This window comes from Schistocerca serialis, chromosome 3 (genome assembly GCF_023864345.2).
Source record: "Schistocerca serialis cubense isolate TAMUIC-IGC-003099 chromosome 3, iqSchSeri2.2, whole genome shotgun sequence".
NCBI lineage: Eukaryota > Metazoa > Arthropoda > Insecta > Orthoptera > Acrididae > Schistocerca > Schistocerca serialis.
In genome coordinates, this window is record NC_064640.1 from 171,485,213 (window position 1) to 171,498,478 (window position 13,266).

Here is a 13,266-nt window from a genome sequence, read left to right on the forward strand (position 1 = left end):
TGGCCACCATATTTTCCGGATCTGAACACATGCGACTCTTTTTTTGTGGGGCTATATTAAAGACATGGTGTACAGCAATAATCCCAAAACCATTACTGAGCTGAAAACAGGCACTCAGGAGGTCATTGACAGTATCGATGGTCCGACACATCAGAGTGTCATACAGAATTTCGCTATTCGTCTGCGCCACATCATCGCCAATGATGGCAGGCATATCGAACATGTCATAACCTAAATTCGAGTAGCTATAGTGACGTTTACATGTTGAATAAAATGTGTGCAAGCCGTAGTTTGTAAACAATTTACGTTTTTCTCGTGTAGTTCAATAATCCTCACCCTGTACATGCATTTGACTTGGCTCATGAAATATGACGATTCCTTGAATCCACATGTACAGATGTCATTGCGACAGGATTTATTCCAACAAGTCACAACTTGCTGACTAACTGATTTTATTTGTTGTAAGTAGTGCTGGCCCTGTCTGAGAAAGTACATCTACATTTATTTGAAATGGATGAAATATGACACACTTGGATATTGCATCAGTATGCATTTTCAGACGTCACCGTTTGCTGGCTAAGTGGAAAGACACATATTAAAAGCGAGACTGCCACTCGTAGCAAGTTACTGATGTTGCTGTTAACCTGTATGCATGTATGATCGAGGGATTTTGCACCTAACCATCTTCTGCTTCATTAATAAGTATTAATGACGTGACCATCAATAGTCCCAATTCTTATTTATTTTTTGAATTAAAGTGATCAGAAAATCTTCACCTTCTTCTTCCAGATACAAAACTGGAATATTGTGACATCTCAATTTTGAAATCTACTCGTGAAGAAGAGAGGAATAGTAACTGCTGCAGACAGTTCAGCTGTCTAAGTAGAGATACCTATAAATGGGTCCCATCTAATAAGTGCAATAAAACCAGTGATGATGCTCTTGAATCGCCATAATAAACCATGACGGGTTTCTGGTCCCAAACAACTTCCCTGCCACTTGTGTCTCAGTTTTCACAAACAGGGTACAGGAGCTTGTGACTGAACCATTTATCACTAATATAGGAATGTCTAAACCTATAAATCACCACACAAACTCCTACCAGGAAGGTTAGTACTTTACGTTCTCGGAAGGGCGATCGACTTTGTCTTTTCGTACTACAGTTCCCAATTTAACTACGTAAAGAAGACAGCTTTCATGCCTATCACTTACCGCCACATTCTTGAACGGAATTGCGATAAGTGATGAGTTTGTCCCCGCCTTAAGGGAACTTGACACTCTGCGGTCTCTCACAGCTATTCTTGGACGGAGCGTTCATCTTTCTCTCTCTTTTTTTTTTTTTTTTTTGTTTTTCGCTAACGGTGGTCACGCCACCGAAGTCGCAAGAAATCGCTGTCTGCCCCGCCTTGAGGGCCACTGCCTGTAGCTTTCACATTTATTCTCCCAGTTGAGCCTATTCGAATTTCTGCACGAAACAAAATTAAGTCATTCTCACCTTTTCTGCTACAAAATATTTATTGAACTTTTGACTAGTGCACCTAACGTAGTTTCCCATTTCGATAAGACAAATTATAATATCGAAGTTTTATCACAGAAAAGTTGATTTGATGGTTCGACCCACAATTGAACAATGCTTTTATCATTACACAAAAGTAAGTCACTGCGTACCTTCCACATTATTTCAGTGTGTAGTAGTTATAATCAGCTTCTACGACAGCAGATACGCCCAGTGGACATCATGAGAGTGATGGTCACTAATTATGAGAAATCACCTGAAAATCGAAATAAAAATACGAACACTGACCGCCAGCTCAGATGGATTAAATGTTATACACCGTTTCTGAAGGAAACGTGAATGTGATTAAATCTTGAACTTGAACTTATTTGAGTTCACTGAGTCAAAGAAAATAAAAAAAATCACTTTTAGGGAAATGTTTACGTATTTTGAGTTAAAATTTCAGCAAATTCAGACACAAGATGGATATACTGACTTTAACTGTAGCACGCTGACTACTAATGCAAAATTATAATGTGCAATGTGACCAAAAGATTATCATGTTAATAACCACTTTCGAAAATTTCGTTATGAAAATTTACTTTATCTGCAATTTATTCGCAGCAAATTTTAATAATTTGAGCTCTGAGGCAGCGTCCAGTGCCGTATTTTTATGATGTCTATAATGACAATAACGTGTTGTAATTCTAAACTTCAAAAAAGCACGTTTATACACTTATCTGATTACATGAACTTACTTGGAATAGTTAAGGTAAATAAATATTTAAAGCAATAAGTTTTATGTCATCTGTTATTCAAAACTGCATCACATATTTGAGATACCAAGTTCTCAAACACTGATACTGATAGTATGCGCAAGTTTCTTCTTGCCTTTAATATGTAGAGGATGAGTTGCTGTTGTTGAGATGAGATGGCAGATAAATGATGTCCTCACGTCTCAGTACGGGTGCCCATTATTGCAACAATCCATTGTGCTAGTCGTCGTCATTATGCCCTTAGTAGCCGCATCCAACGTTGCCATGAATATTAGTTTGGAAACTCTTGCATTCCGCGATTTAAACAATACAGACGACTATTCTCCCTCATCTGCTACTGCCACTTCAGAATATTAAAAATGGTTGTACTAATTCACAATTGTGAACGTCACTGAATATGGGGAACGCGACTTGCCTTCGCACCCTCTGTCTATCTGTTGGCAACTGTCTTTTCCTTTGCTTTTCACATGACTCGGCCGCTCAGGTTTGCTTTGTCCACCGAACGGAAAACCCCGTTGTGGATCCCCTTGACAACTATATTTACTGTGTCCTATTGATTGAAAACTATTAAACCTGAAATATCGCCAGTCAGTTTCTTTTACAAAATGATAATCTAATCCACTTCAAATTACTAACAATTATTGCATAGCATATGTTCTTTTAAACAGGTTGCGTGACATCATTTTCTACTTGTTATGACTTCCCTCTGATAGAAGTTCATCGTTTAATGGGAAATTTCACACAGAAAGGGTGAAAAATTGTGAAAAGTAATGCACAGAAATTTAAGTCACGTTTCGTACGCCCCACTTCTTGATGAAATATCCTTTTGAGATAGTTTAGCAAGAAGTATTGTTCATACCCTACCCTCTTTGCCCCCTAAACTTAACAATTACAAAGCTATTGTTTTCCGAGAGTATAACATACCCCAAAATTTTTCTCGTCATTTTTGTACTAAAATCATTATTACCTTATCCTATACGCATATATAACTGTATCTTTTACAGAAATTCTTACATAACACTTCGAAAATATGTATTTTTCGAAAGTATTGTGGAATTTTTGTACTAAATTCAAGTCATCAAAATTTCCTAAACTAAATAACGAATTTTTACATACGTAATTATACAGAATAAAACACTTCGTGCTTTAATGCCTTCAACTCATCTCAGGTGGGCGATGCATTCTATGCCCGTCCTTGCTTTCCATATCGCTTCCACTACTTTCAGTGCTTCATATGCGCACTCTACCACTACAGTACGTAATTCACGTGATATGCACCAAAGGCTTATCGTGAAACACAGTTTCTCACATCGATATACTCATATTTGGTAACTTAGAGAACTCTTTTTGTGTGTGATGTTACATAAATATTACTTAAGAACTAACAGAAAGTAAATATATACACACATCATATATTCTCTGTTTCCTGTTAAATCTTAACATTTAGTTATACGTGAAGTTATTTTATTAGATCTTTACTAAGTCTGAGTTGGTTATGTCTGAACTAACTCCGAAACATATGCCTGTTATTGTGTGTTCCAAATTATAAACCTTTACATTTGAAATGTCAAATTAATTTACAATGGACCATTTAAAATAGTAAAATTTGCTGATTTCATTGTTTATTTCGCTCGACTTCTCTTGTGTTTTCACGAATAAGAGATCACCTATCTTAAATTAAAACATCCAAATTCTTTCGTTGTGTCAAGGAATTCTTGCCTCGGCTTGCATTGTGATCTTGTCTTTGAGCATCGATTTTTTAACATTCATGTCTAACTTATCCCACTGAGGAAACTCAACGAGCCTCTCTGCTAAACTTTTAGTTCGTTTTTACTCTAGGATCTCTTCTGAAGTGAACCCAGCGCTCTCATTTGTCAATATATTCATGATTTCTTCAAAATCATTGACACACATGCCCAATATCTTACGGTTTTTGCGACAATAGGTCCCACATAAATGGCCTATTTCATGCATATATTGTTCTGAACTAACAAACAGTCTCAAACTAGCTTTTCAAACTCTGTCTTTGACATACAACGTCGTTTTCAGTTGCAATTTCTTGCCATGCTATCCATCTGATTTGTACACTGAACATCTTATATGGAGGTTTCTTCATCCTCCTCACCTTAACATCTAGCCCCACTTTTCCCCATAGACTGATGTCTACATTTTCGCATCCTCCTCTGTGATATTCCTCTGGTCACGTCACTCTGTCGTGGTGCTGGAAAGATCTTCCTTCTCTTCACTTTCAATGGTGCTCTTTGTCGATAATGGTGTCTGAGCCGCCTCTTCTTCAAATAACTCACACAGGTTAAAATCAATTTCGTCCACTTCTTTACCTGGAAAAACGAACCTATCGTCACTGCTGCTTTGTTATTCCTGAGGATGCTCTAATTTGCACAAGACATTTGAAAAAGTGCTGTTGGGCTTATAAGTTTCTACCGTATCGGATACCTCATCATCCTTTCTAATACGTGCTTCACATCTGCGGTGCGTACTGCTGCTGTCGTCACTTACTTTCTGAAATCGGCATGGCTCTCTGTTAACTTCGTGTCTGGGTCAGAATTAGTCTCTTCGCTAGAAGTAACCTGTTTCTGAACAGGATGATTCCTTAAGTGACGAATATATTGTGCGAATAGGTTGATCTCTGACTATGCACATGTCTCTGCATTATGTTTCTTTTTACTAACTCTCTTCTCCCCTGTGATTTCTCCTCATCATATTTCGTCGACGTTTCGATCGAATTGTTTATTCCCCCATTATCACTCGCTTTCTACCCCTGCTTGTATTTTCTGTTGACATCTACTACAACATGCTCCATAATCGACACTTCCTTCTCTCATTCTGCTTGATGACGTCAAGCCCTCACAACTTGACTACTTCTATCCTGTGACTCTGCTTGAACCCCTTCTATCACCTCTCTTCCAGTAGCTATTCTTCCTTCTTCTCTTTCCACAATCTGTATCACAACACCAGTCCCTTCATACTTATTGTTTTAAAACTGCCCTTCATATGACCAACGCTTCACGTTTTCGCCCCTGTTATCTCCTCCCAGTACTTTGTATAAGCTCTGTTATTGTTTTTGGACCATTTCTTCTTCCCCAAACATCGACCTGCGTGGCACATAGTTTCCCGCTTCTTCTTGCACCCATTTACCATGTCTTCCCTGACAAGAATAACCTTCTCAACCTCCTTCTCTCATCATATTAACCTGTGGTCCATTTTTTCCATCTCATTCAGATCCCTTTGGTTTTCTGAACCCTCTTTGGTTGCATGTTTCGCTCCATATATCCTTGTCCTCAACTTTCTCAAAAAACTTGTCAAAAGTTCGATGATTGCTCCCCATGAACCGCTTAGAATCATGAGACAGCTTTTTCCAAAGCTCATATATGATCTCTGATTCAGATCTTCTACTCTTCAAATACTGCAACATCTTGAATCACGACTTACAATACTCTTTCATGGATCTACATCCACGATCGGGCTGTGTTATGATGACAAATTCTCACCACAAGCTGTCCTGATTCTGGATAGATCAAAGCTTTTGCAGAAATATACTCTTAAAATCCGAAAATTACAAGTTCTCTACGTTCAGGTTCAGTCCCCAGATCTTAGCGTTTCCTGCCAACGAATCATCCACGAGACTGATTCTTTTCCTAGTTTGGAACTTCTGCAGGTAAGACACACATGCAGTTTTTTTGGAGTCGGGAGGATACCAACCTTCATTTGTTCTTGGGATCATATTAATCCTCATTATTCAAAATTTTCGATTTTTGTACCACCAGCAATATACAACTATCACGTATCTGACTCCGGACTTCTAACAATTCGACATCGTCAGACAGTGTTGTTTTTGTTGCCTCTGTATGCAAGGTGCTACACTTTGTTGGACATGCATAACAGTGTTATGCAGCTCTTCAAATTCAGCTGTTGTCTCTTCTGAAATTTCTGTCTTAACTGCGGGTAGCGTCACCTGCAATTTCTCGTTAATTCAGGGTTATCCTCTGAATTTCAAAGTCGAATCTTTCCTCAATGTCGGTAAATTTTGCGTGTCTTCAGTTTTTGCGTTACCTACTCATTCAGTTATCGCTGCAATGAGTTCAGTTTGCTTAGTCATTATACCTAAATTCGTATAAAATTGCCCTCACACATTTGTATCCAACATGGATATCATGAATTCTGGAATCATCCCTCAGGCTGTGACAAAGCTATGTTTCCGCAATATCATTTCTCCCAGCAGTGCTAGTTCTGCAAGTTTCGCAGGAGAGCTTCTGTGAAATTTGGAAGATAGGAGACGAGGTACTGGCGGAATTACAGCTGTGAGGACATCTCGTGAGTCGTGTGGCGGTAGCTCAGTCGGCAGTGCACGTGCCTGCAAAAGGCAAAGACTTTGAGTCTCGGTCCGGCAAACAGTTTGAATCTGCCAGGTGGTTTCACGAATATTATAACTTGTAATTTAATATTCATTAATATTCACAGTCTTCATCTGATTATTGATTTCATTTTTAAGTTTTTGATCCCCTTCTCAAAAATCGATTTTCAACTGTGTCACGTAAATTTCTGTGTCATTTCGATTTCCATATGTGTGGTAATACCTTTACCCATATTGTTCACATTAGTGATCATCTTTACGGTATTTGTGTTCACATCAGCCACTATACTGTTTAACAGGGCCTCTGAACTGTCTCCAGTATCCAGCTTTGCCACTTCCAATGTTACATTGAGTTGACTCTTAATTTGTACCGGAACCGCATACTGCTCCACATTTCGAACTGGAGTGATTCGATAACGTATGCTCTAAGCCACTCTACATTACCTACATTTACTATGAACTAAATGTCCTCTGTTTCTGGCGCTTGTTAAAGCACAGTGGAACTGTCTACTAAAGTGTTGTTCTGTCACATTTTATCGTCAGCCATCTTGTGATCCATGGGCAAAGTCTCATCTTGTACATTATGACATGAAACCATTTTGTACTGCTGTCGTTTATTCCTAATTGAAATTTTCACACAGCTAATTGCTTAACTGTTTTCATTGGTCATTTATCTACTGTTCTAAAAGTTTTCGTCATTAACCCACTAACTTTGGAATCCAGATTACAGCGCAAAATTTACGAAACTGAAGGTTATGTAAATCTAAGTTTTTTTGTGTCGTCCTTGACACTGTAGAGCCTTGCACCAGGGGAAGCATGGAAGAGGATATTGTTTCGTGGTGGGTATCCTCTTTCTACAACACAACTGCACTGTTGTATCAGCAGGGTTCTTTATTAACAAAAATAAGAAGCTACTTATTTTTAAGAAGTTGTTGCGGTACAAGCTCTTCTGTAATGTTCCGTGTTAGCCTCATTGCTGGTGAAGTACAAATCCCACTATAAACACTACACTCTCACAGCCGGTGACGTGAACTGACAGACGGCAACTAGAATAGTGACTGAGCTAGCAACTGAGCTGACTGCGATTGCGACTGACTCTGTCTGCGACTGGGCTGACTGTCTGTGACTGACTGGGGCATCCAGTCCGCGGCGGCGTTCTAAATACTGGTGGTGAAGAGGGCGTTGGCGGTACGTTGGTTGCGAGTCTGTCTCTGGCCTCTCTCCTGATAGGTGCGCTTGATTCAGCATCTGTTATCGATCTTCTTGCAACCTCTTTGCCGACCGGTGTGCTAGAGGCAACTTACGCCAACACATTCCTCCCCCCCCCCCCCCTCGGAATGCCGCACCGTTGTCGTGTAGCGGGGCTGCGACCGTCAAAGGGGAGGGAGGCAGGACGCTGGACGTAGTAGAGATGAGCCAGGAGCCATAGCTGTGGAGGATGGCGTTCTCTCGACCATACCTCGCCATCTGGCTTGCCAGGCAACAGCAACATCATCCTGAGAACAGCTGCCAGGGACACATCCAGGCCTGAGGGATTGTCCTGGAGCGACGACGGCGACGGCGATGGCGGGTCCGCGTCCATTGGGCCGGCAAGCGGAGACGGCGGGACGAAGGCGCATCGTCCATCCGCTCCTCCTGGTGTGCGCTGGTGGCACCAGCGGGCGTCTGCGCCGGCAACGCAGTCCCGTGAGACCGTGAGTCTGGTGAAAGAAATGCAACAGAATCAGGGGGCAAATGACATGCGCGAAGTTGGCGGCGCTGCAGACCATCTGGACCTGAAATTGAATACATAGAAGAGCCAATGCGTTCCTGGATTACACCTCTTTCCCAGCGCTCGCGGTTGCAAGAAACCCTGAACAGAAAGAGATCGTGCGGGTCAAAGCGATACCTGAGGACCATTGGCGGCGCTGGATGTTGCGGTGGGTGTAGCAAGTGTAGCAGCGTCCGATGGCGGCGGTCATGCAGCAGTTCCGCCGGTGATGGTCCGTCTCTTGGGTGGGAGCGATAGGAGCCGAGGAAGAGTTGCAGCGTCAGTTCCCCGTGTGTGGGTAGTTCGAAGCTTGGCCATCTGTTGCTTAAAAATGCGTACGAAGCTTTCTACTTCTCCGGTGGACTGCGAGTGAAACGGAGCACTTGTTAGATGACGAATGCCATTTCGTTCACAAAACCGTTCAAAATCACGTGAAGCGAACTGTGGTCTGTTGTCCGACACAAGTACTTCTGGCAATAACTCGATGCAAAATATGGAGGACAACGCTTGAATGCTGCTGCGTGATATGGTAGAAGCCATAGGCACCGCAAATGGGAACTTGCTAAAAGAGTCTGCCACTATAAACCAACGAGTGTCCCAAAATGGTCTTGCAAAGTCCATGTACACTCGTTGCCATGACGATTGAGTATTAGGCCAAGCTCAGAATGTCTGTGCCGGAGTGGATTGATTCTCCGCGCATGCGCGACACTGTGACATCAACTGTTCAATGTGGGCGTCCATGCCGTGCCAAGTACACTGCCGTCGCGCTAACTGTTTGTGTGAACAATTCTCCAGTGTCTTTGGCGGAGCAATAGCAACACATCCTTTTGCAATACTTTGGGCATAAGCAGGCGCAACTGTCGACTTTAAAAAAAAAAAAAAAAAGTGGTTCAAATGGCTCTGAGCACTATGGGACTTAACATCTATGGTCATCAGTCCCCTAGAACTTACAACTACTTAAACCTAACTAACCTAAGGACAGCACACAACACCCAGTCATCACGAGGCAGAGAAAATCCCTGACCCCGCCGGGAATCGAACCCGGGAATCCGGGCGTGGGAAGCGAGAACGCTACCGCACGACCACGAGCTGCGGACTGTCGACTTTCATTTTGAACTACAATCACACGTTGTTGAACTGAGAGGGTATCCCAACGTGCAAAATATCGGCGCACAACTTAGTTTTGAATACTGTTCAACGAACGAGGCCAAGACGTGCGAATGTAATACAACAAAACCTTGAGATCTGGATCTGCTTCCGTGGCCTGTGAAATTTTTCTGTAGTGCAACGATTCCAGCAATTCGGAGTCCTGCCCGTCGATGTGACAACAAGATGCGGCAGATGCATCAAAATCAGAATCTCGACCAATAGGAAGGCGAGATAGGTCATTTGCATTGCCATGCTTTGCCGTATGTCTCTACACACTTTCATACTGATACTGCGAAAGCAACAAAGCCCATCATTGCAATTTGTGAGCAGTGCGTGTAGGATTGGCTTTGACGAATGAAACAAGGACTACAAAAGCTTTCGATCTCTCACTAAATAGAACTTGCGACCATACAGATAGTGATGGAATTTGGTCACTCCATACACAATAGCGAGAGCTTCTTTTTCTGAGCACTGAGTTTGAGTTAACAACTTTGAGGCAATTCTGTGTGAAAGCACATCGCTGATTATGTAGGAAGAAGCGTTGACTTGCAAAACTACCACCTTCACAGGGTCAAAATGCACTAAATATCTGGCCGGCCGCGGTGGTCTCGCGGTTAAGGTGCTCAGTCCGGAACCGCGCGACTGCTACGGTCGCAGGTTCGAATCCTGCCTCGGGCATGGATGTGTGTGATGTCCTTAGGTTAGTTAGGTTTAAGTAGTTCTAAGTTCTAGGGGACTGATGACCACAGCTGTTAAGTCCCATAGTGCTCAGAGCCATTTGAACCATTTGAGCCACTAAATATCTGACACGAAGTAAAGTATTTTTGAGGTTCTGAAATGTGTCTTGACTTTCTTTAGTCCAAACAAAAGGTACATTTTTGCGACGAAAACGATGCAATGGAGCCGCGATCTGAGCGGCATTCGGTATAAACCGAATGTCGTATGTCATCTTGCCTACTACTGATTGCAGTTCAGACACATTGTGAGGAACAGGCAGGTCACGGATTACAAGCAAATGACATTGGAGAGGGTGCACACCTTGGCTGTTTATCACATGATCTAAGTACTGTAATTCAGTTTGAAAAAAGTCTCGTCTTTCGAGACGACACTTGACTCCTGCTTCAGACAACACTCGAAAAAGAATACGCAAGTTGGTAATGTGTTCCTCTTGCGTACGACCTGAGACGACATTATCGTCAAGGTCGTTTGAACAAAACTGCACTTTACCAGTCAGCTGTTCCAAGTAACGTTGAAAACTGGCGGGTGCGGAAGCACTCTCGAAGGGCAAACGCCAATACTTGAACAGTCCTAAGTGAGTATTTACAAGAAACACTTTCTGTGATTCTTTATTTAATGGAGCCGCACGGAGTCGCGTGATATGAGGTGCCATGCTACAGATTGCGCCCCCCCCTCCCCCCCCCCCCACCCCCCACCCCGCCGGAGGTTTCAGTCCTCCCTCAGGTACGGGTGTGTGTGTTGTTCTTAGTTTAAGTTATTTTAAATAGTGTGTAAGTCTAGGGACCCATGACCTCAGCAGCTTGGTCCCTCAGGAATTCACACACATTTGTACATTTGAACGTCCAATGGAATTTGCAAGAAGGCATCAATCAAATCTATCTTAGCAAAAGTGATGTCCTGCACCAAGCCTGTCCATGAGCTCCTCGGGGGGATGGTAACGGACAAGTGTCAACTACTATCTGTGAGTTGGCTGTAGACTTGTAGTCACCACAAATGCGAATGCTACCGGAAGGCTGAGGCAACAAAAAGAGAGGACTTGCCCACTGACTAGCTTTAATGGGTGCAATTACACCATTATCTTGCAATTCTTTCAGTTCGCCGGCTACTTTGTCTCTGAAAGCAAGTGGAACGCGGCGGGCCCGGAAAAACGTAGGCTGTGCATTGTCTTTCAATGTTACGTGCGCTATAAAGTTATTATCTTTTCCCATTCCTTCTGACAAAAGTTCAGGAAATTCTTTAAACAGCCTAGCGACACTGTCTTTTGGTGAAATTGTAGAGGCTGACAGTACATTGTCGTGGATGCTAAGGCCACACAAATCGAAGGCATCTAAACCGAAAACGTTCTCACTGTCTCTTGATTTCAAAACAGTAAAATTCACTGTCGTATGTGAGATTTGTAAGTGGCGGGCATACTGCACTGTCCAAGCACTGGAAGTTCCTGTCTGTTGTAAGCAGTGAGGTGCTTGCTAGATTTAGAAAGGCCTAACTGTTCGTACGTGGCACGATTAAGCAAAGTTACTGAGGCACCAGTGACGAACTGAAAGTTCACACGACAGCCAGCAATGCGTATTGAGAAAAATAGATTTCGAACGTCGTTGCACAGCACTCGGGCGAGAATGGGGCACAACCCTATTCTTACTATTGTCAGAATCTGTTGTCGGTTCGGAAAACACAGCGTTTTTTCTGGAAGAGAGCAAAATTGGCGTTTTTATGCCGTTGCAAACAAAACGTGTAACACGTTGCGTTACGTGATGGGGAATCCTGTCTTTTATGGCGAGCAAAACATCTAGGGAACGACTTCACTAAATTCACAGGCTTGTTTACCTGTCTACAGGGCTGTCCGCGCGGCTGTGTACGCTCTCGTTGCTGTGGTTGCTCGGGGCGGTCGCTAACAAGGGCGACTCGACCCGACAAATCGGGACCTCGTTAAACTTATCGGCCACTATGGCACCCGAATTATATTGCTACAAGATTTGCTGTACTTAGGGAAGTGATATGTGATGGATCAGAGTACTTTAAGATCAGTTCTCGTATTCTGCTATCTGGGAAATTGAATGTTATATCATCCCTTATCATTAAATCACTGTAAAAGTTACCATAACTGTGCTTAAATTTACACTTCCTAGTCATGCCCGTTAATTCTGCAAGCGAAAGAACTCATATCTAGCTGCAGATACTTGAACTTGCTGATCCTCCTCACCCGCTCGTGTCCCCGATCCTCTCCCACCCCCGCCCGCTGCCGCGCCTGTATTCCCACGTCCCACCCGGTCTCCATCTCTCCACCCTCCTTACCCTCTCCCAAGGTGGCTTCCGCCAGCTCCCCCTCCCTGATGATGTCCTCGTCCCCTCCATCTACCCCTCTTATCAACTTTGATCCTCCCCCCCACCTCCTGTGTCCTCTCCTTTAGGCACCCTCCCTCCCTCCCTTCCCTTCCCTCCTCTTTCCTTTCCCCCCTCCCTCCTCCCTTCTCCACCGGGCTTCCTCTCCCCCTTCCTCCCTCCCCCTCTCTCCTTTGCCCATGGCATCTCTGCTCCCCCCTCTCCCATTCCCCTTCCCATTCCTCCTCCTCCACCTTCTCTCTTGGCAGGTCCCCGGACTCGTACACGCTCAGTGAACATTCGCGCGCCGGAGATCATCGCCGTCAGTGTTTCGTGTGTGTGCCTTCGTTTGTGTGTAGTGTTGTTCGCCGTCACGCCCCCACCGTTCACGTGCCATCGCCATCATCCATGTTCTGTGCATCGTGTCGCCCAGTGTTAGTGATGTTTCTCGTCCAGCGCGAACGGCTACGTGTTTTTTCGATTTTTAGTGTCTACATTTTTTTGCCCACCGTTTTTACTGTCTACTCTGTGCCACCTTTATGTACTACTTGTTGTAACACTCAAGGCTGAAGAGCGGCGTATTGTGCTGCTGCCAGCCCGCCTTTGTATAAGGTGTTAAAATCACAATAAAGAAAAAAAAAAAAAAATTGAACTTGCTTTCTCTCCC